Source organism: Phocoena sinus, chromosome 16 (genome assembly GCF_008692025.1).
Source record: "Phocoena sinus isolate mPhoSin1 chromosome 16, mPhoSin1.pri, whole genome shotgun sequence".
In the NCBI taxonomy this organism is placed as follows: Eukaryota; Metazoa; Chordata; class Mammalia; order Artiodactyla; family Phocoenidae; genus Phocoena; species Phocoena sinus.
This window is the reverse complement of record NC_045778.1, coordinates 2434676-2460949: the sequence shown is the minus strand read 5'-3', so window position 1 is coordinate 2460949 and position 26274 is coordinate 2434676. Positions and strand designations below refer to the sequence as shown.

General features: G+C 53.3%; 1 protein-coding gene across 3 annotated transcripts in view; it reads right to left on the bottom strand.

Moving 5' to 3' along the window:
• The window catches only part of GALNT2 (polypeptide N-acetylgalactosaminyltransferase 2), a 174482-nt gene that overhangs the window by 80900 nt on the left and 67308 nt on the right, over window positions 1-26274 (bottom strand). Inside the window, exon 2 of one of the 3 annotated variants that reach the window (XM_032607355.1) lies at window positions 20561-20570. The exons of the other annotated variants lie outside the window; for them this stretch is intronic. The gene's annotated coding sequence lies outside the window, so the exon portion shown is untranslated. The remainder of the gene's footprint in view (window positions 1-20560; window positions 20571-26274) is intronic. 3 annotated transcript variants of the gene reach the window in all.

The window sequence follows — 26274 nt, the reverse complement described above, 5'->3', positions numbered from 1 at the left end:
AAAGTAGAGTAATTAAGGAGCAACGGCCTCAGTCTCCTCCTCTGGAGGCCAGCTTTTCCTTCAGTTGCTTCTGAGGTGAAGTGAAGCTGGTTTATCCCCTCAAGGCCACCATGGGGGTGATGGGCGGGGGCACTGGGAGGATGACTCCCTGTAGACACAGTGTGCAGGTCAGGAATGCCCTATGCCTGGGTGGTCCTAGCCCACCCCGGCAACCTGTCACAAGGCCTTCTCAGGCTTTCAAGGGGCCCAGGTGCTCCGACTTTTGAAGATCCTAGCCCACATTGTAACAAATGTATTGAAATGCATCTGTATCCCAATTTAAATACTTTTTGCTGCGAAAAAAATGTTTTGAATTGTAATTTGGCTTTCTAGATGACTTGGTTATAAATAAACTTTCAATTTACCACGGGCAAAGATTTCCAGACAATCTTGGCGCCTGCAGTGGAGTGAGAGAATCTGGCCCACTCTCTGCCTTCACGACATAAAGAAACGTGCGAACACGAAACCCAGCAAGCAATGAAGTTAGCAGAGTCACACTGGGTAGACTTCCAATTAAGCTCATTAATTTTTATTTTGCAGCTTGCTTGTAACATTTTGCGGCTAACAACTTTTTCCCTCAGGCATCTGGCCTACGACACACACTGGCTAATGGATCACACCATTTAACCTTGTACTCGAATAAAATCGAAAGTGAATAAAAAAAAAAAGTGAACATTGCTGGTGTGGCCACCACACTGTAATTCACCAAATCAACATCTGTGAGTCAATCATCAATGCTTTCTTAGAAAATAAATGTCTCCTTCTTCCCACAAACAAGACTGACTGGTCCATATGTAACACTCCCTAACCTGTCTCCCCCCCACCCCCCCACTCCCCGGGACAATGAATTGAGCCCACCATGGAACTAAGGCCGAGGATGAGGACCTGCTATGTAACGAGGGCACCGCAAGGTCCCAGTAGGTGACATGATGCTACGTGCTATTTATGAATACCTACTATGCACCAGGCACTGTACAAAGATGCTTTTTCATCCTGGCAACAAGCCTGCCATTTTATAATTCCTATCTTACAATGGGGGCACAGAAGATCAGAGAGGTTACGCCAATTGTCCAGGTTACACAGTGGGCGAGAAGCTCGAGTTGGCCCTTTATAAATCAGGATGGGAATGGCAGCCCAGGGCTCAGTTTGAACCAACTTACAAGAGCGTGATTCTCACAATGTCAGAAAAATCCAAGAATACGTTTCTAGGGAGTCATCCACAAAGGACTGTTTTGTTCTGGACTCCAAGTCAAATAGTGCAAATCACCATGTTCACTGCCAATTCCCAGAGTAGGAGGGGGAGGAGGAAGATGAGAGGAGAGGAAGGGAGGGGAGGGGGAGGGGAGGGGAGGGGAGGAGGGGAGGAAGGGGAGGGGAGGAGAATGAGGGGAGGAGGGAGGAGGGAGGAGGGAGAGGAGGGGGAGGAGGAGGGGAGAGGAGGGGAGGGGAGGGGTAGGGGAGGAGGGAAGGGAGGGGAGGGGGAAGAGGAGGGGAGGGGAGGGGGGGCGGAGGGGAGGAAGGGGAGGGGAGGAAGGGGAGGGGAGGAAGGGGAGGGGAGGAGAATGAGGGGAGGAGGGAGGAGGGAGAGGACAGAGAGGAGGAGGAGGAGGGGAGAGGAGGGGAGGAAGGGGAGGGGGAGGAGGAGAATGAGGGGAGGGGAGGGGGAGGAGGGAGGCACAGGGGGAGGACGGGGAACACCTCTGCCGCTAATACAGGGCACTTCCTAGGTGCCCAGCCCCATTCTAGACCCTGCCCACAAGTTCATCCTCCTTAAGGCGCTAGTACTGCCCCATTCTACAGCTGAGGAAGCTGGTGCACCAAACACCGAGTCACACAGGACACACAGTGAGGTTAGAGATGAGCTGCAGGAAATTTAGTGCCGGGGCCTCCAGGGTCTCGGTCATCCCAGTGCCCCGCCCTCGGAGAATACAGCTCCCCTCCAGCACCAAGGCAGCCCAAAGTAGAGGAAAACAGTGCATTTCCCAGTCAGAACACGTCAGGTCACTCTAAATTCCTCTAGTTCGGGCCGGCCCACCTGATCCACCGGCTGAGACGGTGCCCGCACGACCGCCTGTCGTGCCTGCTCTGCGGGTCACCGCCCCGCGCCTCTGCCGGACGTTAGGGAAGGGCCGAGGGCCCAGGGGACACCCCCGTGGGACAGCATGGCCCGCGCCCGTGTCACCGCCCCTCAGCAGAGAGTCCGGACCGGACCCCACAAGAGAAACAAGGAAACAGAACGACAGGGAGGAGAGGAGAGACTTGAGACTCGTGTTCTGGAAACGTCACTCTGGTCGTGGTGAGGGGCCGATGGAGGGGCCAGGAGAGGGGCCAGGAGGCCCGAAGGGCGAGGCAGCCAGGGCGGGGCGGCACAGCTGGCAGGGCGTGACAGTGACCCACAAGAAACGGGGGAAGTCGTTTGGGTCGGGGGAGGGGTGGCGCCAGGAAGTGAAGACCGGTCCGTTCTAGAAATGCTGGGGTTACCGCGAGACGCCAAGAGGCGGAAAAGAGATGGGGATTGGTGACTGGAGCTCTGGAATGGCCCGGAGTGGGGGGATGGTGGGGGTGACCCGAGTGAGGACAGGGTCCAGGGTGGCAGGAGAGGCCAGCATTTCAGGGACAAGTAGGACCCACGGCACGCTGGGACGAGCCCCGGCCTGGGAGCCAGAGCCTCGGGTTCTGGCCACGGCTCTGCCGGTGGCCCTGGGGGGCTGAGCAAGTGGCCTGTCTTCTCGAAGGCAGGGACGGGGTCTAAGTGCCTGGAGGTCCCCTCGGAGTCCCGGGGAGCAGCCCCTCGCAGGGGCACTTGATCACTCGTGCTACTTGTAATCCGCTAAGGGTCGGTATCTAGAAGCACTGCAGGTGTCCTTTCAAGGTAGGGGCTCGGGCACATTTCTTTTGTACCCACAAAAGCGTGGCGGTGGTCTTAGGGTAACTGCTCAATAATAAATGCAGCTGAAGAAAACCGTCATCCTATTTACTCAGATTGATGTAACTGGCTTTGCTCACTTTGCAGTGGAAGCTTTTCATTATAACCACCCCCCTCCCATACATTTGCATACGTTATAAGACTAATTTACACCAGTGGAGGCTCCGTTTAAAAATGGAAATGCACTGAATACAAACATATGGAGAGGCTCTCTCGCCCAGTACCTGCTGGTATCCAGGATGCGCCACAACTGCGCTGTTGGTTTTCTCCGTGTTCAGAGACTCAGGGACAGACAGGTCCTCTTTTTAGTGACAACCATAAACTGCTGGGATTAGAGGAGTAACGATGTGGTCTGATGCTGGGTCAAAAGTTGCAGAGAATTCAAAGCCTGTGATCTGATCCGTAAGCCCGCTATTATTTCCCAGGATGCAGACCCATCTCTGCTTTGCTTCTCCCGCCCTCAGAGGGATGCTGATACTATGAATACGAAATGACTCACCCACACACAGAAGATGCTGCAGACAAATGCAGACCAGGGAAGGCTAGCTGGTTCTCACTGAAAACTGAATTCTGTCGGGAAATGTAACCCAAGAACTAGGATTCTCTACCGACCAGACGGAGACGACTCCGCTGCCCGCCTACTCGACTTTACAGCCTTGGCTGCTACATCCACATGCAGCCTCCGGAAAGACCCAGAAAGCCTCGACTAGCGCGCACTGAGACCCTCTCTCCCTTGTTAGATGGCATTTGGGCCAGATACTGCAAACGCTAATTCCCCCTGCTTACTAACTTACCTAGCTGGTAGTTATTATTATTAGATATTTGAATTTGATTCGTTTTCAGTCCAAGAGCCCAAGGCGTGCATTATTCTTACAGATGCATACAACAGAAACAGTCTATTACCTGAAGCACAAGAGAAATTAAATCAGGCCATGAGTGAGACCAAATGAAAATAAACGACTGAGGAACGTCTATTTATCTACCATAAGTAAAGAGTTCGGCCGACAAAATCCATCCTATTTCTAAGTAGGTAAAGCAGCAACGACTTTTAACAAAATGACGTTATTTTCAGAAACAGTAAATCCGATAGGTTGGTTTCTTGAACAGTTATGAAAATCAAGTGTAAATATAGGTTTAGTTATTAAAATGGTTTTCTCCACTCTATTCCCAACGTGATCTGTCTCTGTTTCAAAATAAAAGGAAAAAGGGACTTCCCTGGTGGTGCAGTGGTTAAGAATCCGCCTGCCAATGCAGGGGACACAGGTTCGAACCCCGGTCTGGGAAGATCCCACATACCATGGAGCAACTAAGCCCGTGCTCCACAACCACTGAGCCTGTGCTCTAGAGCCCGTGAGCCACAACTACTGAGCCCGAGTGCCACAACTACTGAGCCTGTGCTCTAGAGCCCGCAAGCCCCAACTATTAAAGCCCGTGTGCCACAGCTACTGAAGCCCGTGAGCCACAACTACTGAAGCCCGCGAGCCACAACTGCTGAGCCCGTGCACCGCCAACGGAAGAGTAGCCCCCGCTCGCCACAACTAGAAAAGGCCCGCGCATAGCAACGAAGACCCAACGCAGCCAAAAAAAAAAAGAGGAAATAAATAAAACATGCACTTGGTTTTTGCCAGAGACAAAGATCCAGTCCCGGCAGTGGGTGAGCCAGGGGGTGGGACAGAGGCGGGGAGCCCGCCGTGGGAGGGGCGGGCACAGCCGGCTGGCAGGGCTGCCCCTGAGGCTCGGCAGATAGCTGCCAACTTGTTAAGGGCACTAGGCCAACCCTCATGTCACAGATGAGGAGAGAACCAGAAGGGCCAGGTGACTTCTTGTGTTCCCACCTGCTGCCAAACCAACACCCTCAAAACTGAGTAACTTAAAACAGAAAGCACTTAGTATCTTGCACAGCTTCAGAGGGTCAAGAATCTGGCTGGATCCGGCCCACGGTCTCTCGTGAGCCCAAGAGTCAGCTGGGGCCGCCGCCATCTGAAGGTCCGACGGGGCCCAGGGATGCTTCCAGGACGGGTCCCTCCAGGGCTGCTGACTGGAGGCCCAGTTCTTCACCAAGAACTCACCCACAGCTGCTGGCCTCCCCCAGTAAGTGACCTGGGAGGGGAAGAGGGGCAGGGGAGGCGGAGTCGAGGGAGAGAGGAGGACCCCAGGCCCGGTCCTGGCAACCACACGCGGTCGCAGCTCCGCGTCATCCATGACAGGCGCGTCACCAGTCCTGTCCAGCCTGCACCCAAGAGGAGGGGCCTAGACCCCCTGGCGAGAGGAGGTGCACAGATCCTAAAACCACCACGTTCACCGACGCCGTAAGACTTGACGATGGCAGCGATGAGGCCAGAGTATCCCGCAGGCAGACAGAACACCACTGTACCCCAACGGCGATTCGCGTGTTCAAGTCTGTGCAGTAAGAATGTCATCGCACCTCACGCTGCCCCCTTACCCACCGCCCGATATAAAGACTATTCCCGCCTACGGTAACGTGTTTGAATTACGAACCACCACCAGAATAAACATGCCTACACACGGAAAACTAGATAACAAAGAATAAGTGTATACAGCTAAACCATCAAAGGATGCCTTCATTAAGTTTAAATGCCTAACGCTTTGTTAGCAAAGGTAAAAACATCGCTGGGGAGGAAAAAAGAAAACAAACAGGTTGCTTTCACCCTCTGCTTATGGAAATACATGTTGTCACCTTCAAATTCCTTCAGCTGACTAGACCGTCTGCTCAGAGGCAGATCAAGTCATCAAAAATACCATCTGAAGGACTACCTGATTCCTTTCTCACCAACTGTCTACCTTTCACTGATACCTGATGACTGTTCCGTGATTACCACCACCGTGACCAATCTGTACAGCAACATGCCAGGTTGGGGAAAGAAAGCCAGGTTGCCAGATGTGTTAAAAAGATGCGATAATTTCTATTTCCACAGCCCACTTCTTAAGAGCGCGCTGCCAAGCTAAGACACTGAAAACTAGTTAAGGGGTTTGCTTGAAAGCACGTTTTCAAGAGTGGATTTAGTTTCCGGCTGAAGACCTAGACCCTCCCCGCCCAGCATTCTCCCTCTGAAGTGACCACAGGGGAACCACAGAGGCTCATCCTTGTTTCTAACTGGTCAGGGTGGGGACGAATCCCGAGGTCTTCTCTCCAGAGGGTGAGGAAGGCTCTGATACAAGGTGACAGCATCTAAACCTCTGCTTTCTACCTAGGGCATGTAACCCACTGACAAAGTGACAAAGGTAGTTTTAACTCACTGGGAAAGGGTCCTGAGGAAAGAAGGCCGGAACGCCTGGGGAGGCCCCTCAGCTAGGCTAGGCGTCTCCTAACACCGGGAGCCTGCAGTCCGCAAACACCCACATCTCTGCATTTATAAAGTCAGAGCGTGGTTGCTGCTTCTAAGTAAGAGACCCGCTGGAACGGTGACTTGGTCTAAGAGGAAGAATGTCCTCTTCCCTGCTGGTCGTCACTGGAAGAGGAAGGGGTAGGGCTGGGCCCAGGCACCCCACCGCTTCTGAACACTGTGTGGGTGGCAGTGAGTCCTGGCCCAGCCCATCCTGTCTCATCACTTCGGGCAGAGCTGGTAGAACAGGCTGCAGGAGCTGCAACAGCTCAGGTGAGCTTCCAACAGCAAGCTCCCGCCAGAGTCCCAACCCTTACTCAGGTGACAGTCAACGGGCTGGGGGTTAAAGAATCAGGGCCTGCGCGGCCAGCGAGCCAGGCAGCGAGACGGCAAGGCCAGTCTCCCCGAGGCCTGGTCCTGCCCCCGCCCGCTGCATCCCAGCCTCCGGGCAAGAACATCAGACAAACCCCAGATGAGGGATATTCTACAAAATCCCTGACCAGGCCTCCTCAGAACTGTCAAGGTCATCAAAACAAGGAAGGCGGGAAACTGTCACAGCCCAGAGGAGCCTGAAGAGATACGATAACTAAATGAAATGTGCTACCTGGACAGGCTGTTGGAACAGAAAAAGGACATTAGGGAGAAACTCAGGAAATGAGAATAAAGTAGGAACCGTAGTTAATAATAACATTACCAACGTTGGTTCTTTAATAATAAGCGAAACTGGTTAGGGGTGCATAGGAACGCTGCACTGTGTCCCCATTTTCTTCTGTAAATCTAAAACAGCTCTAAAGATGAAGTGTGCCCGTAGATCTTACTTACGTAAAAGGAAAATAATCATATTAAATACTCCTGAGCCAACACCTATCAACCATGTATTTCCAGGGTGTCTCCATTTTTAATGGCAATTTTAAGCCCTCTCCCTTCAGGGAACTAAGGTGTGGGTCAGCATTTCCTGATTTTAAAGCCAATTTTGCAATGAGACACACACCCAGGGGCAACCTATTTCACGCCACAATCCCTTTTCAAGAGCAATCCATCAATCCTAACGCCTGTGCTCACGGCAGAGCGGCAGGTGGCCCTGCGGGGTGGGCAGGTGGGGAATACAAGGAGGGCTATTAACATTCCTTATTCCTTGCAAGAGTTTACGATGCAAGACCGCTCCGGGTCCCAAAGCAGATGACAAAGGAGAGGCCACAGCTGGGCTAAGCGTCTGACATTTATGGCCTCCTCCTTTATCACGGGCTCTCATTCCACCTCTTTCTTCCTGTAAACAGAGAAACGGCTTCTCCTGTTAGGAGTCTTGGACAAAGCCCCTTCTTAACTGCTGCCCCTCATGTTCTGGGATTCTCAACATTAGCTGAAGCAGGTTCTCTTACTTGAGGCAAATGATGAATTGCAGCAAACTTGCCTAGAAAATGTCTTTTTACAAAAAACAAAAAAAACCCCAATGTATTTTAGAAAATTCTTTCCCCCATGACTTATGTAAAAGTCAATTGTCTTTTAATATTGAAAAACAGTAATTCCCAATAGATGAGGAAAAAAGTGGCAGGAGAGAGGTTAGCATGTAGCCGCCTGGCCAGGCGCTGAGCAGAGCTGCAGGGAGAGACAAGCGCTTCCTCGGCGGCCCCGCACCAACACGTCCTCCCTTCCACCTCCAGAGGCCACGCCCACGCCACCCCCCTCCCCGCATTCTCATCTCCTCCAGGACCCTCTCCACGCCCAGCCTGGCGGCTTCGATGCTCTGGCAAAGCTGCTTCCCCACTTGCTTGGGCTCCCAGGTGTATGCGGGCTCGCAGAACCGGCTGCAATGCCGCCCTGTCACCAGTAGGTGCCGCCAGCTCGCACTACGTCCCCTCCACTGGGGCCTCGGGTCCTCATCCCACAGGTCCCTGCCCTGCTCAGCTCGGTAAACACCTGAGTCAGAACTGGCTCCGGGGAGGGATGGGTGAGACGAGACCCTCCATGGGCACCAGATCTTGAGTCTTCTGAAGAGCGGCTCCAGGGGAAAAGTGGGTCCTAGAATGAGATGCGAAGGCTCCAAGGGGGCCCAGGGTTACAAATGAAATAGAAAATTTGTAACTGTTTTTCCCCCTTCTCTAATCGCAAATCCTCACAGAATCATAAATTCCTAGAAGTGTGGCCCAGGAACAGCTGACCAAGCATGAGCGGGAAGGCCTATCACCCAGTGACACCCAACGCACAGGAGCAGGTAACCGCCCACCACGGTGCACGCAGCCGGTACTGGGGGAACAGTCTCAGTTCAGGGACAATGTGGATGTCGACCCACCTCTCTTCTGAGACCACCAGAATCACAGAGACCTGGCGTCGGGAAAAGGGAAGACGTGGTGCAGTAGGGGAGGGAGGCAGCTTTCCCAGAGCCGCCCTGGGAGAGGGGAGGGCAGAGGGCCCAGCCCACACCCACGGCCAAGGCCAAAGCCAGGCAAGGCCCGGCAGCCTGAAGGCGGAAGGAGGTGGTGTTTGAAGGATCTGTGAAAATTCACGTCAAGGTCAGCAGGTAAAATGAAGGTGACCACGTGGATTTTTTTAAAGGGAATTAGTGATGTGCCTAGAGTACCAGAAACACCACGCAGGAGGTACGTCTTGAAAGGTGCATGTCGCCGCAACCAAGGCAATAAACTCGTGAGCATCCCAGTGAGATGGCAGGGGAGATTTTCTGAAATTTCTAGCACATAAGCAACAGTAAATGGGAACTGTTCAGCATTGTTATTAATTTAAAATTTACATGTTCTCATCAACATTCTCTTGATTTAGAGTTCAACGGCTACTTGCCAGGTGAATATTACCCACACACTCCAGAAGGGTTGTCCTAAATCTATTTTTCTCATAAGGTCTTTATTAATTACTAATTCCCCTTTCACGATGGATTTGTGCAAACTGAACACTCATGCACCATGAGCCCATTTCACAGAGAAGTGACACCTGGGAAAGAGGGTTGAGGCGGTACCACCGGGGCCTGGATTCCACTTGAGCCTGTTCCAAAATGCTGGTTTTTCTACAGTGCCAAGCCCTTTTCCTCCAAGGTTGTTTAGATCAGATTACAGAAGCCAGGTGGACCATTCACATGCAGCCCCTAACGTGAGTGACCAGCCCCTGACGAGAGCAGGACTCCGTGTGGAGAGACCTGCCCCCATGAGCAGGAAAGCCAGCCCCGCTGGGCACTGGCCGCCAGCAGGTTCCAGGGGTGCTGTTTGCACAGAAGCCCCTCCCTCTTTTGTTCTGCCCTGGGACAAGGTGCACGGTCCCAGTCAGGGACAGGCTGCTGGATTCTTTACCTCTGGCACACTTATTTACATGTCCATTCTCTGCCCGGGGGCATTTTCCACACGATTCCAAGTATGTGCTATTACAACATGGGCTACAGATGTCTCACTCCCTTATTTAAAAGCAAAAGGTTATGAAGGGTAAGCTGGGACGAAGTGAGAGAATGGCATGGACATATATACACTACCAAATGTAAAATAGATAGCTAGTGGGAAGCAGCCGCATAGCACAGGGAGATCAGCTCAGTGCTTTGTGACCACCTAGAGGGGTGGGATAGGGAGGGTGGGAGGGAGACACAAGACGGAAGAGATATGGGAACATACGTATATGTATAGCTGATTCACTTTGTTATACAGCAGAAACTAACACACCACTGTAAAGCAATTATACTCCAATAAAGATGTTTAAAAAAAAAAAAAAAGCTGGGCTTCCCTGGTGGCGCAGTGGTTGAGAATCTGCCTGCTAATGCAGGGGACACGGGTTCGAGCCCTGGTCTGGGAAGATCCCACATGCCGCGGAGCAACTAGGCCCGTGACCCACAACTACTGAGCCTGCGCGTCTGGAGCCTGTGCTCTGCAACAAGAGAGGCCCGCGCACCGCGATGAAGAGTGTCCCCTGCTTGCCACAACTAGAGAAAGCCCTCGCACTGAAACGAAGACCCAACACAGCAAAAATAAATAAATAAATAACTAAAACTCCTACTCCCAACATCTTAAAAAAAAAAAAAAAAAGCAAAAGGATAGAATGTAAATTAGTTGAACTTGACTGGAAAGCAATCTGACGCCACATACCAAGAACTAGAAAGACATGTAACTTTTAAGCTGAGAAACGTCATTTCTGTGAATTTATCCTCATGAACTAACCCAAAATAAGAAACAGATTTTATGCATGGATGTTGCAGCATTGTTTATAAAAGAAAAAAAGAAGAAACTTAAAACATTCACCAATAGGAGGTGAGTTAAATTATGGTACAGCCCCTCAAAAGAATATTATGCAACCATTAAGAATTATAAAGACCACACAACCATATGCAAAATGCATATAATACATTAAATGGAAAAGGAGACAAAATTTTATGTACACAATGACACAAACTATAAAAAAAAAAGGTTATCCATATAGATTAGCCTGGAATGAAATGCACTAAAATAAAAATGGTTGTGTTGAGAGTGGAGAATGATAAGTGTTGTCTTCCACTTCTCAAACTTTCCGTCATATTTTTAAATACCTTCGTGAATAATAAATTTTAACACAGGTACGTTTAGGTTGGAATTTCAAACCTACACACTATTTCATATCATTAAGGCATCAGGCTCACGTATGTCCTGAGGCTACAAAAGCTGCCCACGGTCTAGAAACAGGTGTGACCCTGGCCCTGCTTCTAAGGTGTGAGGTCGAGGCACTGTTGTAGAACCCGCGGAGGTCTCCCCTGCCCTGGAATTGGAGACGGGCCCAGAGAGGGCTGCTGTCCAGGCAGGGACTGCTGGACTCTGCCCCGACAGGCCTGTTGAAGGGCCCAGCTCTCTGTGTCCAACGCTTTCCCTACTGAGCATTTTTTTCCAAGAAACTGGACAACAAAAGACCAAACTGATCTTGCGTGCTTGTGGCCACGGCTGGCACTGACCTATTAAACTAAGGGGCAGCTAGACCTTCCCACAAGTTCCCTGGTGATTACGTGCAGAGACCAAAGCCCACTGTTCTACCAGGCCCGTCCCTAACTCGACAGAGAGCGCAGGGGGGGCGGATCACAATGGCAGTGATGCCGTCTCCACAAACCTGACATTCACTGAGCACTCCCTGTGAGCAGGGGCCCTAGGGCAGCTGCGTGCACATATTTCAGTCACTCTTCATGGCACCCTGGAGGGGCAGTATTAACGTCTCCATTTAAGACAAGAAAATTGAGAACCAACGAGACTGAATCAAGAGCACATAACAGGGCTTCCCTGGTGGCGCAGTGGTTGAGAGTCCGCCTGCCGATGCAGGGGACACAGGTTCGTGCCCCGGTCCGGGAGGATCCCACATGCCGCGGAGTGGCTGGGCCCGTGAGCCATGGCCGCTGAGCCTGTGTGTCCGGAGCCTGTGCTCCACAACGGGACAGGCCACGGCAGTGAGAGGCCCGCGTACCGCAAAAAAAAAAAAAAAAGAAGTAAGCCATGTCCCACACCACGGCCTTGGAAGGTTAAGGCACTCCATTTTAGGGCAGAGCAAAGTAAACCACAAAAAAAATCACCCAAATTACTCAAGATCCCACAGTTACAAAGAGCAGTCATGAGACTTCTATCCACTGCAGACCCAGAGTCCGTAGAATTCAGGAATCACCACCAAGATATGCCAACCCCACGGAGTTTGTTCTAAGCGGTGCTTGCCTCTCACTGCTAATGCATGTTAATTAAAGTCTGAGAATTGAACCACCTCTTCTGACACAGGTATTTTTAAACGTTGAGTTTCAAACAGCCAGTTTACCTGTTAATTTACTCTCTGCAGCCCAAAGATTCACGTGTCCGTTGGCTTTGGAAGTAGAAAGAACGAGATTCAAATCTGGGTTCCAGAAATGTGTAAATTATCAACCTTTCGAATTCTCAGTAGCATTACCCAGAATGCTAAATTTTGAGAGGACTAAGGAAAGTAAATGTGAAACACTTTGAACACAGTAGATGTTACCACCTTGAGGATGTGTTGGACCAGATGAATGAAGCGCCGGAAAGAACTCATCAGAAGGCTGGCGGGCCTTACATGGGTGTGAAACCGCAGAGTTGAATCGAGTGAAATCAAGCACAACATGCAAACTCCCTCTCATTCATGTGCACCCAGGCCTACGCAACAGCACATAATCCTGCATCCCACCGGCAAAACCCATGAACTGGGAGTGCCAGGATTCGTTTTTAAAGAAATTCCGCTAGGGAGCCTCACCAAAAGGCTCATATTCTTCCAAAAGGGACTGGGTAGCTTAAACCAAAAGATCTAAAGAGAAACACAAAGGAAATGGAACATCAGGATTGAGGGAAGGAGGAAGCAAATCTGAATTCTCACTCTGAGCTTCGCAGAAACAGAAGTAAAAGAAGTAACAGGAACGGGAATTAAGATGTAATGAGGACCAGTCAAGGGCAAGGAATCTGCCCAAGGTGAACAGGACATGATCAGGCAAGAGCCCAATTCAGACCAGACGTTCTCATCACATGTGAAGTGCTAAGTACCTTAACACGCACTGGGTTTCTGGTGGAAAATCCTAAAATCTGTCGTGAACGAAATGGATTTGGAATCACGGGTGGTGGTGGAGGAAAGAAGCCGCGTTTCTTTCCTCTTTTTTTACATAAATTTATTTATTTATTTTTAGCTGTGTTGGGTCTTCGTTGCTGCGCGCGGGCTTTCTCTAGTTGCGACGGGCGGGGGCTACTCTTTGTTGCGGTGCGTGGGCTTCTCATTGCGGTGGCTTCTCTTGTTGTAGAGCACGGGCTCTAGGCGCGCGGGCTTCAGTAGTTGTGGCTTGCGGCTCAGTAGTTGTGGCTCGCGGGCCCTAGAGCGCAGGCTCAGGAGTTGTGGCGCACGGGCTTAGTTGCTCCGCGGCATGTGGGATCTTCCCCGACCAGGGCTCGAACCCGTGTCCCCTGCATTGGCAGGCAATTCTTATCCACTGCGCCACCAGGGGAGTCCTGAGGCCTCATTTCTTCGCTGCTCCCCCCACCCAAGGAGCTGTAGTGCATGGCCCCAAGCCACCTGGACCCCGGGCTGAGCCCTGTGACTTGCTGTAGCCGACTGTGTGTCAGCAGCCAGGAAGCAAGGAGGGGCTGGTCAGCCCCTCAGAACACGGCCCTGTGGTCCCCACACGTAAGAAAGCCGGCTCAGGACCCTGGAGAGCCGAGTCGCCCCAGACAACAGGCAGCAAGGACACGCGGGTGAGGCCGTCTTCGAACACCCAGACCACTCAGCCGTCACTTGACTGCAGGGACGCAGGTGAGCCTCGGGGAGCCCAGCAAAGAACTGTCCGGCGACCTACAGGATTGTGGGAAGTCATACACCAGCCCTGCTTCAGGAGGGTGGGCTGGGCAGCCGCAGGTAAGGGCCACAAGGATGCAGGACAGGCCCAAGTAGGAAATCCCCAACAACGGCTCCACAGCATCAGGAAGCCACTTTGGTACGGCTGCTGCCCACAGACACCCTGGGCGTAGACATGCCAGGGCAGTTCAGGCAAAGGATTCCGTGTGGAGCAAAACCAGTGCCAAACACACAGCTTGAGCAACAGCCTGCATCGTGAATATTAGACCCCCCCCCCCGGAAAATATAAAAAAGCATCTGAGGGAGCCAGTGCATCAGCAGGGCTAAAAAAAAAAAAAAGAGCGAGAGAGAGAGCTTTTGAGTTTTAGAAGCCATCTCTGATATAACCAATTTATTCATTTAACAGGTATTTCCTTGAATGTTTACCATAGGCCAGGTCCTCTCCTAGGAGGCAGAGATGAAGAGATAATTGTACATGGTCAGGCCCTGCCCTCAAGAGTATCAGACACCTGGTGTGTGATCCTGGGCACATCTGTGCCCTCCCTGGGGACAGCGGTTAATGGTCACTGCACAGGATCTCTGCAGGCTCCTGGTAGTGTCTGACACACACTACACGTGCAATGACACTAGTATCGATACTTATGTTACCAATGACACGGGTTACATGTTCAGTAACCTAGCATTGACACTAACGACATCACCATTAGCATCAAGTAAAATCTTGATACTAATGGTGGTATCGTTGCGCTGGGACACGGAGATGGGCTGGAGAAGTTGCAGGAGGGAGGACGTGAGGAGGGGCTGTCAGCAGATGGCAGTGGTCTGCCTGGGGAAAAAGAGAGGAAGGTCTGCTGAGGGCGCAAAGACTTAGGACGCTGGCCCAGGACTCAGAGAGGGAGCAGCTGTGGCCAGAGGTGGCCAGCCTGGCGGAAGGAGGCCTCCCTCTGTGCTGACCAGTGTTCAGCCGGCCCCGCTCCACAACTGGCGGCCTTCACCCTGCACAGGCCTCCCCTCGGGTCAACGGTGCCGCCTGCCTGGGCAGGACCAAGAAGGCCCTGAGTGACCTGGGCCCCTGAGGCCAGAGCACACCCTAGGGTCCCCGAAGGCTCCGTGTGTGGTCCCGTGCGGCACGCAGCCCTAGGGCCAAACACGAGCAAAGAACCCTCCCTCCCCCGAAGAGAAAAGTCCGGCACATCTGGTCCCAAACTAGACTCGTTTTCAGGGTCTTCTTCAGACTGGGCCAAAATGCCAAGCAGGGATCCAGATAAAGGAGGGGAGTTGGGTGAAATTCTCTGGTTGACCCCGGCCTCACACTGAGGGCCCGGAGACCCTAATAAACTGAAGGGAGCAGTAAACACGCTGGGAGAAAAGCAATAGAGGGACTTGGTGTCATGGGACAGACAGTTCATGTTTCTATGGAGGAAGGGGCAGCTAGTGAGAGAAAAGGAAGTTCCCGAGGTAAACACAACAGCACGTCCACAGCGGCCAAGTGCAGGATGGAGGGTGCCCTTTCCAGGGCTGGGCAACCGCAGAGCAGAGTTGACAGACGGTGGGTCAGAGGGTGTTCTGTGCGAAGCTCTACGTCACCTGCTGGCCCTCCCCGCCACCTCTAAAAGCGGTGTGGCAGCCTTGCCAGACACGTGGAAGCTGCCCCTTCACCCACTTCAAACATCCTTTGTCAGTAAACAAATCCCCGTCCGGCGGTGGAGACCTGGACGGCGAGGGGCTGGGGCGCTGCTCAGAAACACTCTGGCGCCACAGACCCACAGCTCTCTGCGGACGGACAAGCCCTCCAGGCAGCATCCATCCAACTGACTCGGAGGTTAATGGTGCAGAATCTGCATCCACGCCACTGGGACGGAAAACGCGAGAGCTCCTGACGGAGAGAAAAGGACAGGCCCGGCAAGTCCGGCGGTTTGCGACCTGATGTGATTTCCACAGAGGGAGGAGTGACGGGAACCCCTGCAGGAGGCCTGGCTGCCCGTCTAATGAGGAGCTCGGGCTCTGCGGCTTCAGCCAACCACTTCCGCTCTTCGGCCAACAGGGGGTCCCTGGCGCACATCATCCTGCAGACCATCCACTGGCCCAGCGTCCAGCAGAGAGTCCTGGGAGGCCTGGCTTTCACTCCTGTTTCTGGTGGTTTTTCCAAAACGAAAGTTGGTGACTTCACGGCTTAGTTTCCCCATCTAAGGAAAGGAGTCCACGTTAGCGACAGCCTCAGGCCTCCCTACAGTCCCCTGCTAGACGCACTGTGTTCAGGCCGCATCCACGTGCTGGAGAAACACACCGGCCCCTGACTGGGCCCTCATCCGTCCTTGCACAACACACAATGCCACCCTCACCCTGCCACCCGCTGCCCGGGCAGTGCGGAGGGCCCACCGTGTTACGTCCCATCAGGGAGAGCTGCTCCTTCGATGTCCCTGCAGTCAGACCCCAACTCCACCCCACCCGCTGAGCTCACTTCCCACGGACCCCTCAGTAAGAGGGGGCTAGTTTCCGCAGGTACCCCGGATACACGGAGATCGTTCTCACTTCCTTGCCTAGGCTCGAGATTTTCTTTTTCATTTTTAGAGTAAGGGGTAAAATACAGTGAAATTCACTCTCGTGTACAACTCTGATTTCTGACAACTGTTCACAAGCACCACCACAAGCAAGACACAGAGCCGTTCACCACCCAGAAAAAGTCCCCGCGCACCTTCACCCCACCCCAGGCAAGCCCGATCTGTGTCGACTCCAGAGTGCTGCCTTTTCTAGAATGTCATGTAGACGGAATCAGGCCGCACGTGACCTCTGACCCTGGCTTCCTCGGCTCGCATGACGCCCCGGGATCCACCGCGTGTGCTGCTCCCTCGAGCTGTGAGGCCGTCTCCACCGCCAGCCACCGCGTCCCATGTACAGGCGCCCACGGCTGGGTCATCCACTCCCTGGAGGAGGGCCAGTTAAGGAGTTTCCGGTTTGGGGCAAATGCAAATAAAGTCTTGTGAATTCTGGGAGCACATACATTTCCATTTCCCTCCGATAAATATCTACGTGGGGTTGCTGCGTGGCCTGGGAGCGTGTGTTTAACTTTGTAAGCACTGCCAAACAGTCCTCCAAACCCCCTGTGCCGTTCTGCACTCCCACAGCAGGGAGTGGCGGCTCTACCCTCACCACACGTGCCGTTACCATTTCGGTTTTTTATTAAGTCATCCTAATAGGTGTACGTGACATAACGCAGTTTTCTTGTTTCTTGTTTGCTGCAATTGTACTCAGTACACACCAAGTACCATGTTAATGGCTCACACATATCTCAATTAATGCTCACTTGAACTCTACAGTTAAGGGCTTTCAAATGAGGACGCTGAGGTGACCCCTGATCCAGGGTCAAATGACTGCAAAATCCACGGTCTCCAGCGAGATCTCTCCCAGGACGGCCTTATTTATTCCTTCAGGAATCCTTCGTGCTCTGGCTAATACTCTACCTCCTGTGTGACAGTTTCTCCAAATCGTAACATGATACATCCCAGTCTGCCGTTTATTGCACTTAATCAATTCCCTAGTTTGCCTCACTGATCTCTAGATAGAGAACCAAAGTATTCTCAAAATAACTCACGCTTCTGGTCTCCCAAGCAAGATGCTTCTTCTTGGGGCCAGAGCACCTGTCTCCCCACCACTACCGGTTCCATCTTGTGCATTTCAGGGACTGACAGGAACGCATCAGAATATGTAGAAGGTGTGTGGAGACCAAGGGCAGAGGTGTGCTCTAAAAAGCGGGCGCTGCCCACCTGCGCGCCACGGCCCCAGGGTCCCACAACTTGCGGGTCGCATCTGCCCTGCCAGGGGCGTCAGACGGTTAGGGCAGGTGAGTTGCAGAAAATGTGGTAGGTTTGGGGTCAAGGTAAAGCCCCACACACACACCCCACCCCCGAAAACACCATAAGCTGATTCATGACAAATGGTAATAAAATACCCAGTCTACAGTGCAGGGTAAAAACAGCTGCTGACGTCATGAGGGAAAGAATCACTGTTTTAAAAACAAACATTAAAGGCAAAAGAAACACAAGACGGAGCCTCCTAGGGTTAATTGAGCAATTAACATCCTCCCAGGGACAAGCAGACACCCCAGGATGGTGATGGAAACCAGGGCTAAAGCCAGAAACGGTCCTGACAACACAGCTGGCCTCGGCCCTGTCCCTGGACGGTGATGGAAAGCAGCCCCACCGGAAGTCTCATGGTGCATGCAGTGATCCCTCACGTGCTGCCCCCACGAGGTCACTCTTCCCCTCGGGATGCAGGAGCCAGGGCTTTGCTCCACGCCCACCTCTCTAGACTCTGCCCCTCCCCCTCTCCCAAGCCGGGCCCCAGGGCGTCACCTCCCCAAGGCCAGGCCTACTTGCTGTTCAAAGCAGCGACCCCGAACACATGCCCTCACAGCTGAAAGAAACAATAGCCTTATCCTCGTCTATTGTCACCCACAGAAGCCCCCGGCACCCTTCCCTCCACCCTCCCCTCCTGCCCCATCTGGGACCCACGTTCCACAGGTGCCACAGCGGTCTCCCTCTCACCACCCCACGGGCCAGTGCGCCCCAGTCCCCGGCGTGGACTCGGTGCTTTTCCCCGGCCTGACTCAACGGTTCCCTCCTCTCTTGTCTAGCGAGCCACTATGGAACCAGGCCCCTGGAAGAAACGCTCTCAGCCCTGCTCGGGCTCCCGCAAGCAACCGTCCGCACGCTGAGGCTTCACTGCTCTGCAACCCCCGCGGCCTTCCCTGGACCCGGCCGCTCGTCTCATCGCTCTCCTCTGGTCAGTCTTGAGCTCCTCTACCTGGCTGTTCACTCGGGAATCCCGCTCTGGGCTTACGAGCACGCGAGCTCAGGAACGGCCTTCGGGTTACACGTGCTGCAAGCCCCCCACAGCCTGGCTCTGCCTGTGGGGCTGTGTTGAGGGTCCTGCACTGCTGCCACCGGCCCCTGGGACGCGGCCCTGTTTGGCCGTCAACCCCTCCACCCGTAACGCTCGGGGGGGACGTGGACTGAATGACCTCTCCCAAGGCATCCCAACTCCCAACCTGTTTCTGAAGGTCCTGGAATAAGCTAAAATTTTACCTTAGATTTCTGAGTTAACGGCTGTTCTAAAAAATCTCCTGCCCAGCTGCAGCACTGCCTGGAGTCAGAGGGGAGGTGTGACTCGGACGGTGGGCGGAGGAGGCCCCTCTCTGGAGGCCAGAGGCGGCAGGAGAGGCCAGGAGAGCCCAGCTCGGCACCGGGGCTTCCACGAGCCTCAGGCAGAGCCCGGGCAGGGGGCATGGGGGCGGGGGACACTGCCCTCTGCTGCCCTGTGGTGATGCTCTCAGACAGGAGGGAACCCACGGATCTGGGGAAATACTTTTAGAGAAAACTGTCTGGAGGATGGCCGGAGGCGGTACACTTAAGCTGAAGAACGTACTGATAACCGAGCAGAGGGCCAGCCCTAGCTGGGAGGGCCCTGGTGTGGAAAGCAAAGCCCCAAACCAAGGCCCCACCTGGCAAAGACCCCACGAGGTCAGAGCAATCTTTTAAGTACTAGTGGTTAACTACCGTAACTGCAAGAGGTCTCGGACCGGCATGCCGAACGGTAAAACCTTCCATAAAGCTGATTTATGATAAACTGACAAACACTACCTGAATGCGTTTGCTGCGGCCACCATAACGGAGTATATCACACCACAGACTGGGGGGCATAAAAACAGAAGTTTACTGTCTCAATCCTGGAGGCAAGAAGTCCAAAGTCAAGGTGTGGGCAGCGCCCGCTCCCCCTGCAGGCGCGAGGAGAGGGTCTGCTCTGGGACCCCAGAGTCTTCATATCGACTTCCCTCTGTGTGTCTGTATCTGTGTCCAAATGTCCCCTTTTTATAAGGACACCAGTCCCAATGGAGCAGGGCCCTCCCTAATGACCTCACTGTAACTTGATTATCTCTGTAAAGACCTTTCTTCCAAATAAGGTCACATTCTGAGGTCCTGGGGCTGTTTTTTGGGGGGAACACAGATAATACTCTCTCTCACTGACCTGGGCTATTTGTTCAGGGACCATCTGACTCAAGACTGTTCCTTGGGACTTTCCTGGTGGCGCAGTGGTTAAGGATCCGCCTGCCAGTGCAGGGGACATGGGTTCGAGCCCTGGTCCGGGAGGATCCCACATGCTGCGGAGCAGCTAAGTCCGTGCACCACAACTACTGAGCCCATGCGCCACAGCTACTGAAGCCCATGTGCCTAGACCCCGTGCTCCGCAACAAGAGAAGCCACCGCAATGAGAAGCCCGCGCACCGCAATGAAGAGTAGCCCCCGCTCGCCGCAACTAGAGAAAGCCCGTGCGCAGCAACAAAGACCCAATGCAGCCATAAATAAATAAATAAATAAACACTGTTCCTTAAAAAGGTGGGTGACTCGGCCTCTGAATCTCCTAGGGAAGCTGGAGCGGCCAGTGTGCTAATGGGCCGAGGTTCTTCTCTATTAAGAAAGTGTCCCACCGGGAAAAAAAAACGTCATCACCCGCCATGCGACTCGGGCTGCAGCTTGCCTTCGAGCACAGGGTGTGCGGCTGCGTGATTTCTGAGGAGACTGGACATTCAATAATTTAAAACATACAAAATACGCATTCTCCTTGCACAACAGGGATAAGTTCTCGGGAAGTAGCTCAACAGGCACTGATTATGCAAGGTCTTTTCAAAAAGCTGCGCGCCTCCAAGAAGCTAATCTGACAGAGACTTATTATTCTCTCCAAATAATGGGTGAAAAAAGAAACCATTTCTGAGTCTTTGTAAGACAGACACCCAGGCAGACAGGCCCACACAATCAATCTGCATAAAAGTTGGTAAGAGGGCCGGGGTACCAGTAGCTTTTATTAACGTATCAATTCCACCAGCTCCCCCCCTCCCCAAGAAGGGAAGCGACTGAATGATAATGAATGGAACGATAAGGGGTCCCGGCGGGAGCCCCCAGGCCCTCTGGCCCCCTGCTGCTGCCGGCCTGCCAGGAGGGCTGGGCTGCGGGACAAAGGGTGTAATCCATCTCACCAGAGTGGGGAGCAGGCCGCCGGGAGACGGCTGAGCTCACAGTGTCTGACAAAAGAAGGTTCACAACCGAGACCTTGCGGCTGGGATTATGAAAAGACAGCAGGGCTGGGGGCTGGGAGGGCGCCATGGGGGGCTGATGATTGGTGAATTAGAAGGCGTCCTCAGACAAAACTGGACGTTCTCTACAAATTATTTTTTGAAAGGACTGGGTAAATTAACACCAAGGTCATTGTAATGCTTGTTTCTCTGTAGAAAGTATTATGGGTATTTTTTTTCCCTCTCTTTCCCTAACAAAGAGAATTAAAGTGTACTGGCCGAGATTTAAAAGAAGACAGAAAAATCTCTAAAATGTTTAAGGGTGAACCCTCATAAATGACTGTTTCAGAGTGTCTGTCAAATCTGACTACAGAAATACTCCTGGATGTAAGAAAAACAGAAGGGACCACCAGTGAAAATCTGCGGTCCCAGGCATGGCATCAGGCATATTTGGTTTCATTAGCCCATTTAATTTTATCTCATTTAAATATATTTAAAAGGACTGAACGCATTTAGTCAAGTATTAAGTTTTACTCACAGCGGTGGACAAAAGACCCCGAGGTACAGGAAGATGGGAGTGATTTTCCAGAAGCCAAGCCAGGAAGAAGACAACAGAACAGGTAACAGGGAAGCAAGCCAGAGCCTGGGGACGTAAGGAAGGTAGCAAGTCCCCTCCTGCCAGTACTGGGGACCAGGAGACGTGGGGGGACAGGTGGGCAGTAGACAGGCCCTGTCCCGTGAAGACAGGCGGATCTTAGGGTTGGACCGAGGCTGGGGAGGTGTATGACACTCGTCACGCACAAAAACAAGAGGATGAGCTAGCTCCCTCACGGGCTCTCCTGGCTACGCACCAGCAGCCAGCAGCCGTCAAACTTTTTGTCAAGACGCACAGTAAGAGAGAAATCTGATGCAGAGAAACAGCACACAATTTATATAATAAATATACAGGTACATACGTATATACCCACACATATGCACACAGCTACATAAGTATGTAACAAGCTTCATAAAATACTACCTGCGTTTACACTGTGCGACGTGCTAGTATTTTCTCTCTTCTCTATTTATTTTTTTCTTTTAAATACTCCTAAGTCAGTTTCATGATCTACTCAGTGGGTTGAGACTTAACAATTTGGGGCTTGCCCTCGTCTTTGGAAAAGTCACGTTCAAGATTCTAGCCTGTCCGCTTACAACACGAGTCCACGCCCAAGGCTAAGAGGTAGAAGAAGCCATTGGTCTGAGCCCTCGGAGAGCCTTCTTTTTGTTCCCCGCCCCGCCCCGTAGCTGAGATCACAGATGAGCTCCAGGGGCCCTTCGGCCTGGCCTCAGGCCTGCCCGCTAGAAGCCCTGCCAAAGCAGGGAGGATGCCCCAGGGAGGGTAAGTCTGAGCTAATTAGAGAACAGGAAGTCTACCACCTGGGAGGCCATGGTGGAGAGGACAGGGGTCAGGATATTAGAGCTTTAGGACTTCGCATTATCTCCTCTGTGGCACCCTGTGCTCTGAAGGCAGTTTACCTTTCTGGTAGGGCCATCCCCCCTGGCTTCCTGGGGGCACCTATATGGAGGATCAGACCCTTTACCACCTTTATTCTCACCCGGGTCTGGATCTAAACGGCAGTCAGGGCAAGAGACGCACGACTGAGGTTCTACTGGGACACACACCCTCAGGGCTCGTCCCCGCAGGGGGACATCCTGGCGGCCCTGTGAGTTGCAGGGGACAGGAGAAGCAGAGAGAAGACAGAGGCCATGGTGATCACCACCTGTGACAGGGAAGAGCTAAATGGGACTCCACGCTGGATCTGTTTCTTAGACTTTAACCCTTTGCTTTTGTTATTATAATCATACATAATGGCCTGCCTCGGGGAGCCCTGCCCCTCTGCTGTTCAGCTCACAGGGAGATCATCTGACCCTGTCCACCTGTGGATGGCTGCAAGAAAGGAGAAGCTAACACATCCCCTCACCGAGGCTGGTCATTCCAGGACATGTTTTGCAAGACCAATGGCCCCTTGACTTTACTCCCTCACCGCCTCTCCCTCTCTGAGGCTATTCAAGAAACTGGCACCCAGGCCCCAGTAAGATGGTTTTCCGGAGACACTAGTCTGCTATCTTCTCAGTCTGCCAGCTGTCCGAATAAAGTCACATTCCCTGCCTCAGCACCTCGTCTCCCAATTCGTTGGCCTGTCGTGCAGTAAGCAGAGGAAGCTTGGACTCGGTAACACAACCGCCCTGTAATCATTATGCTGACAAAGAACGAAGTCCAGTCCACGAGGCCACACAAAATCCTGAATGTATTTCCGCAAGAGAAAGAATCCACCGCTCCAGGGAGCAACTCGGGTAGTGTAGCTTAAGTGGAGAAAAGCCGAGTGGACACACACAAAAGCACACCTGCACTCCCGCTGCATCCAGCCTGGTCCTCAGAGCTGCCATCAGTGGCCCTACCTGGGGGTTCTGGGAGTTGCTTTGAGGCCATGAGGACAGATTCCCCAGGGGAGGAGGAGCAAAGGTGGGTGGATTCCTCTGTGCTCAGAGGACAGCAGGCTTCCATACAGAGCCACACAGTCAGAAATGAGCTGCAGAGCCCCAGCTCAGAAGGCTGACGGCCTGGACGGCTGCTCCCGTGTCCCCGTGCCACCTCGAAAGGGGGAGGGGAGGGCTGGATGTCCCCAAACCTCCTCTAGTGGGCGGCCAGACCCCGCAGCCCCTCTACAGAGGTGCCCTGGACAGAATGGTAAGTGGAGTGCGAAGTCTCAAAACAAGACAAAGCAAAAAAGCCCCCGAAGAACTCCGAAACTACTGTAAAGGGAAAAGGGAACTCTATAAGAAAGGCTCATGCCAGAGAGGGGATGAGACTTTGCTTTCAGAATAAAACAAGACACACATCCCCTCCCTGTCCCCAGTTCAAACTCCAGTGCAGACGTGCATTTTTCGGAGAAGGCTGCGGACAAAAACAAACCATAAGGACAGAGGAAACTGCAGTTGTTTTAGTGTATCTTCTTAGAGTGGCTTTCAGAAATAGGTTCAAAAGTTTCCAAAAAGGATTTTCGTTTGTTTTGTCCAAACGTTAAGTTTCTGGGAGATGTATGAAATACTGCCTGTGAAGTCTCTCCTGGGTGTCCTATCTCCGGCCTCCTTGGTGAGAATGAGAGGGAAGAGAAACGGAGGCACAGAGGTGGGCCGCCGGCCAGGCAGCACGTGAGTCACCAAATGAGCTGATGCTCCCTGCTCCAAAGCCCTGGGATGGGGCGCAGCCCCGCAGGGCTCTGAGCCTGGCAGTCATCCTCACCCTGGGGGCTGTCACACCATGCAGCCGTCACGCTACATGGTGGCACAATTAGGGACGCCACCGGCGTGATACCAAGTGTTTCTAAGGATTAAATCGAGGGTGGGAGGCCCCAACAGGCACCCCGCACGTCAGGATCGATTGCTCCGAAGCCTCCAGAGAAGCTCTGAGGAGCTAGTCCAGCGATCTGCCCGGGGCCGCTGCCCGGCCCCAGCAAGGCAGTCCTCTGGAGGGGGCACGACTGGAGGCGGTGTCCCGGGGGCTCCATCCCACTGCGCCGTTCTGAGCGTGAAGGGTGCTTGGCTGCAATTTCCCGCCCTGGACATGGAATTATTCAAGGAATCGGTTTATGTTTACACGGCTGAGACATAAAACAACAAAACCAAAACAAAGCCTGCCACCTGCCTCGTTAAGCCGACCTAGGTAGGACAGTGTGCAGGATACACACACACACACACACACACACACACACGCGCGCGCGCGAGTGGTTTTCTCACTCCTCTTAATACAAGTAAGGGTCCTCGAACCTTCTGCTGACTCCCGTACACCAAAGGAGTCCAGTCCAGCATGGCCCACCCAGGACCACTGGGAGGAGGGGGAACCTCCCTCCCCGAGACCCAGACCCAAGCGCCACCCCAGTAACTACACACACTGCAGACAGCTGATGGAAGAGCACCCTGTGAGCTGGCGACTAGGCAGCCACCATGACCGAGGCTCCTACACCCTAGGTGGTCCCGCACTGCCCCTCCCAGGAGAGACGAGGTCCAGTCAAAGCACGGCAGCAGGGATCCCTTGGTGGCGCAGTGGTTAAGAGTCCACCTGCCAGTGCAGGGGACACGGGTTCGAGCCCTGGTCCGGGAAGATCCCGCATGCCGCGGAGCAACTAAGCCCGTGCGCCACAACTACTGAGCCTGGGCTCTAGATCCCACGAGCCACAACTACTGAGCCTGCATGCCACAACTACTGAGCCCGCGTGCCTAGAGCCCGTGCTCTGCAAAGAAGAAGCCACCGCAGTGAGAAGCCCACACATTGCCACGAAGAGTAGCCCCCGCTCGCCGCAACTAGAGAAAGTCCGTGCGCAGCAACGAAGACCCAACGCAGCCAGAAACAAATTAATTAAAAAAAAAAAAAAAAAAAAAAAAAAAGCAGCAGCAGCGTTTGCAGCCACGCGGCTGCAAATCAGACAGGAGAGCCTGTAAGAGGCTGAGCACCGAGCGCTGGCTTGGAGGGAGGAGGGAGGGGGGCATCTTCAGGACGAGCCCTCCGGCTGCCTCTGCAGCAAGGAGGGTGGGGATGGAGGCAGCACAAGCCTGCCAGACAAGGGCTGGTCCAGTCCTGTGGGGCTGGAGGACCCACTACCCTGCTCATAGACTCCAAGGAGGACTCCACAGTCACAGAGACTGTGCTGAAACGTCCGGAGCTGAAGAAGACCCCCGCCAGCACTCGGCCCCCGCAGAGCGCACGGCACACGAGCTTCCCGGGTGACCTCGCTCCTCGCGGGCGGCCTTCACACTATCCATCGCCCACCTCTCGTCCAGACGGCGTCTCTGTCTTTTAAGACTTGAAGCCGAAAAATGGGGAAGGAGGCCTGTGTCCACTGGGCCGGGCACACCAGCCAGGTGTGCAAGAGGTCGCACCTGTATTTATTACTGTCAACACCCGTCCTGGGGTCAGCAAGTGGGGACAGTTTCAGGAACAAAGAGGGATGATGCGGGGTTTGGCGGGGGAGTGTTTGCCGTGAAGACCTGGGCTGCAAGCTTGCTCCTGAGCACTTGTAGGGCAGCCTCGGTGAGGAGAAATGGCACCTCGGAACCCAGCTTACTGCCAGCCCCTGATGGCACGCCCACCCACCAGGTGAGGCTGAGGCATCTCCCGTGAGACTGAAGCCCACCACGGAAGGGAGGAACGTGGCAGGGCAGGGGGGAAGGCAGCCTCAACCCCCAAAAAGGAGTGGGTGAGGTCACCAGCCAGCAAGCTCCATCTGAGATTTTAAAAGGGACAGGGAAGGGGGAGGGGAGGAGAGGGAAGTGGTCAGGGGAGGGGAAGCGGTGGGCAGGGCCAGGGAAGGAGATGCACACAGCAGGATAAGTCCTGGGGCTCCTCTCCTCCCTCCCAAGGAGAGGCACTCACCAGCCTCAGATCACGGGGCCGTCCCTGCATGACGAGCTCTCCAGTAATTTCCACCAGGAGTCAAGGATTCGCAAAGTGGGCACACAGGCAAAACCACACCTTCACCTTGAAGCAGGTAGCGTGCTGTGAAATGTTTTCACCATAATGAATGTTTTTAATAAAACATTAAATCGTTACAACTCACGGTCAGTTAAACTAGGAAAGGAGACGC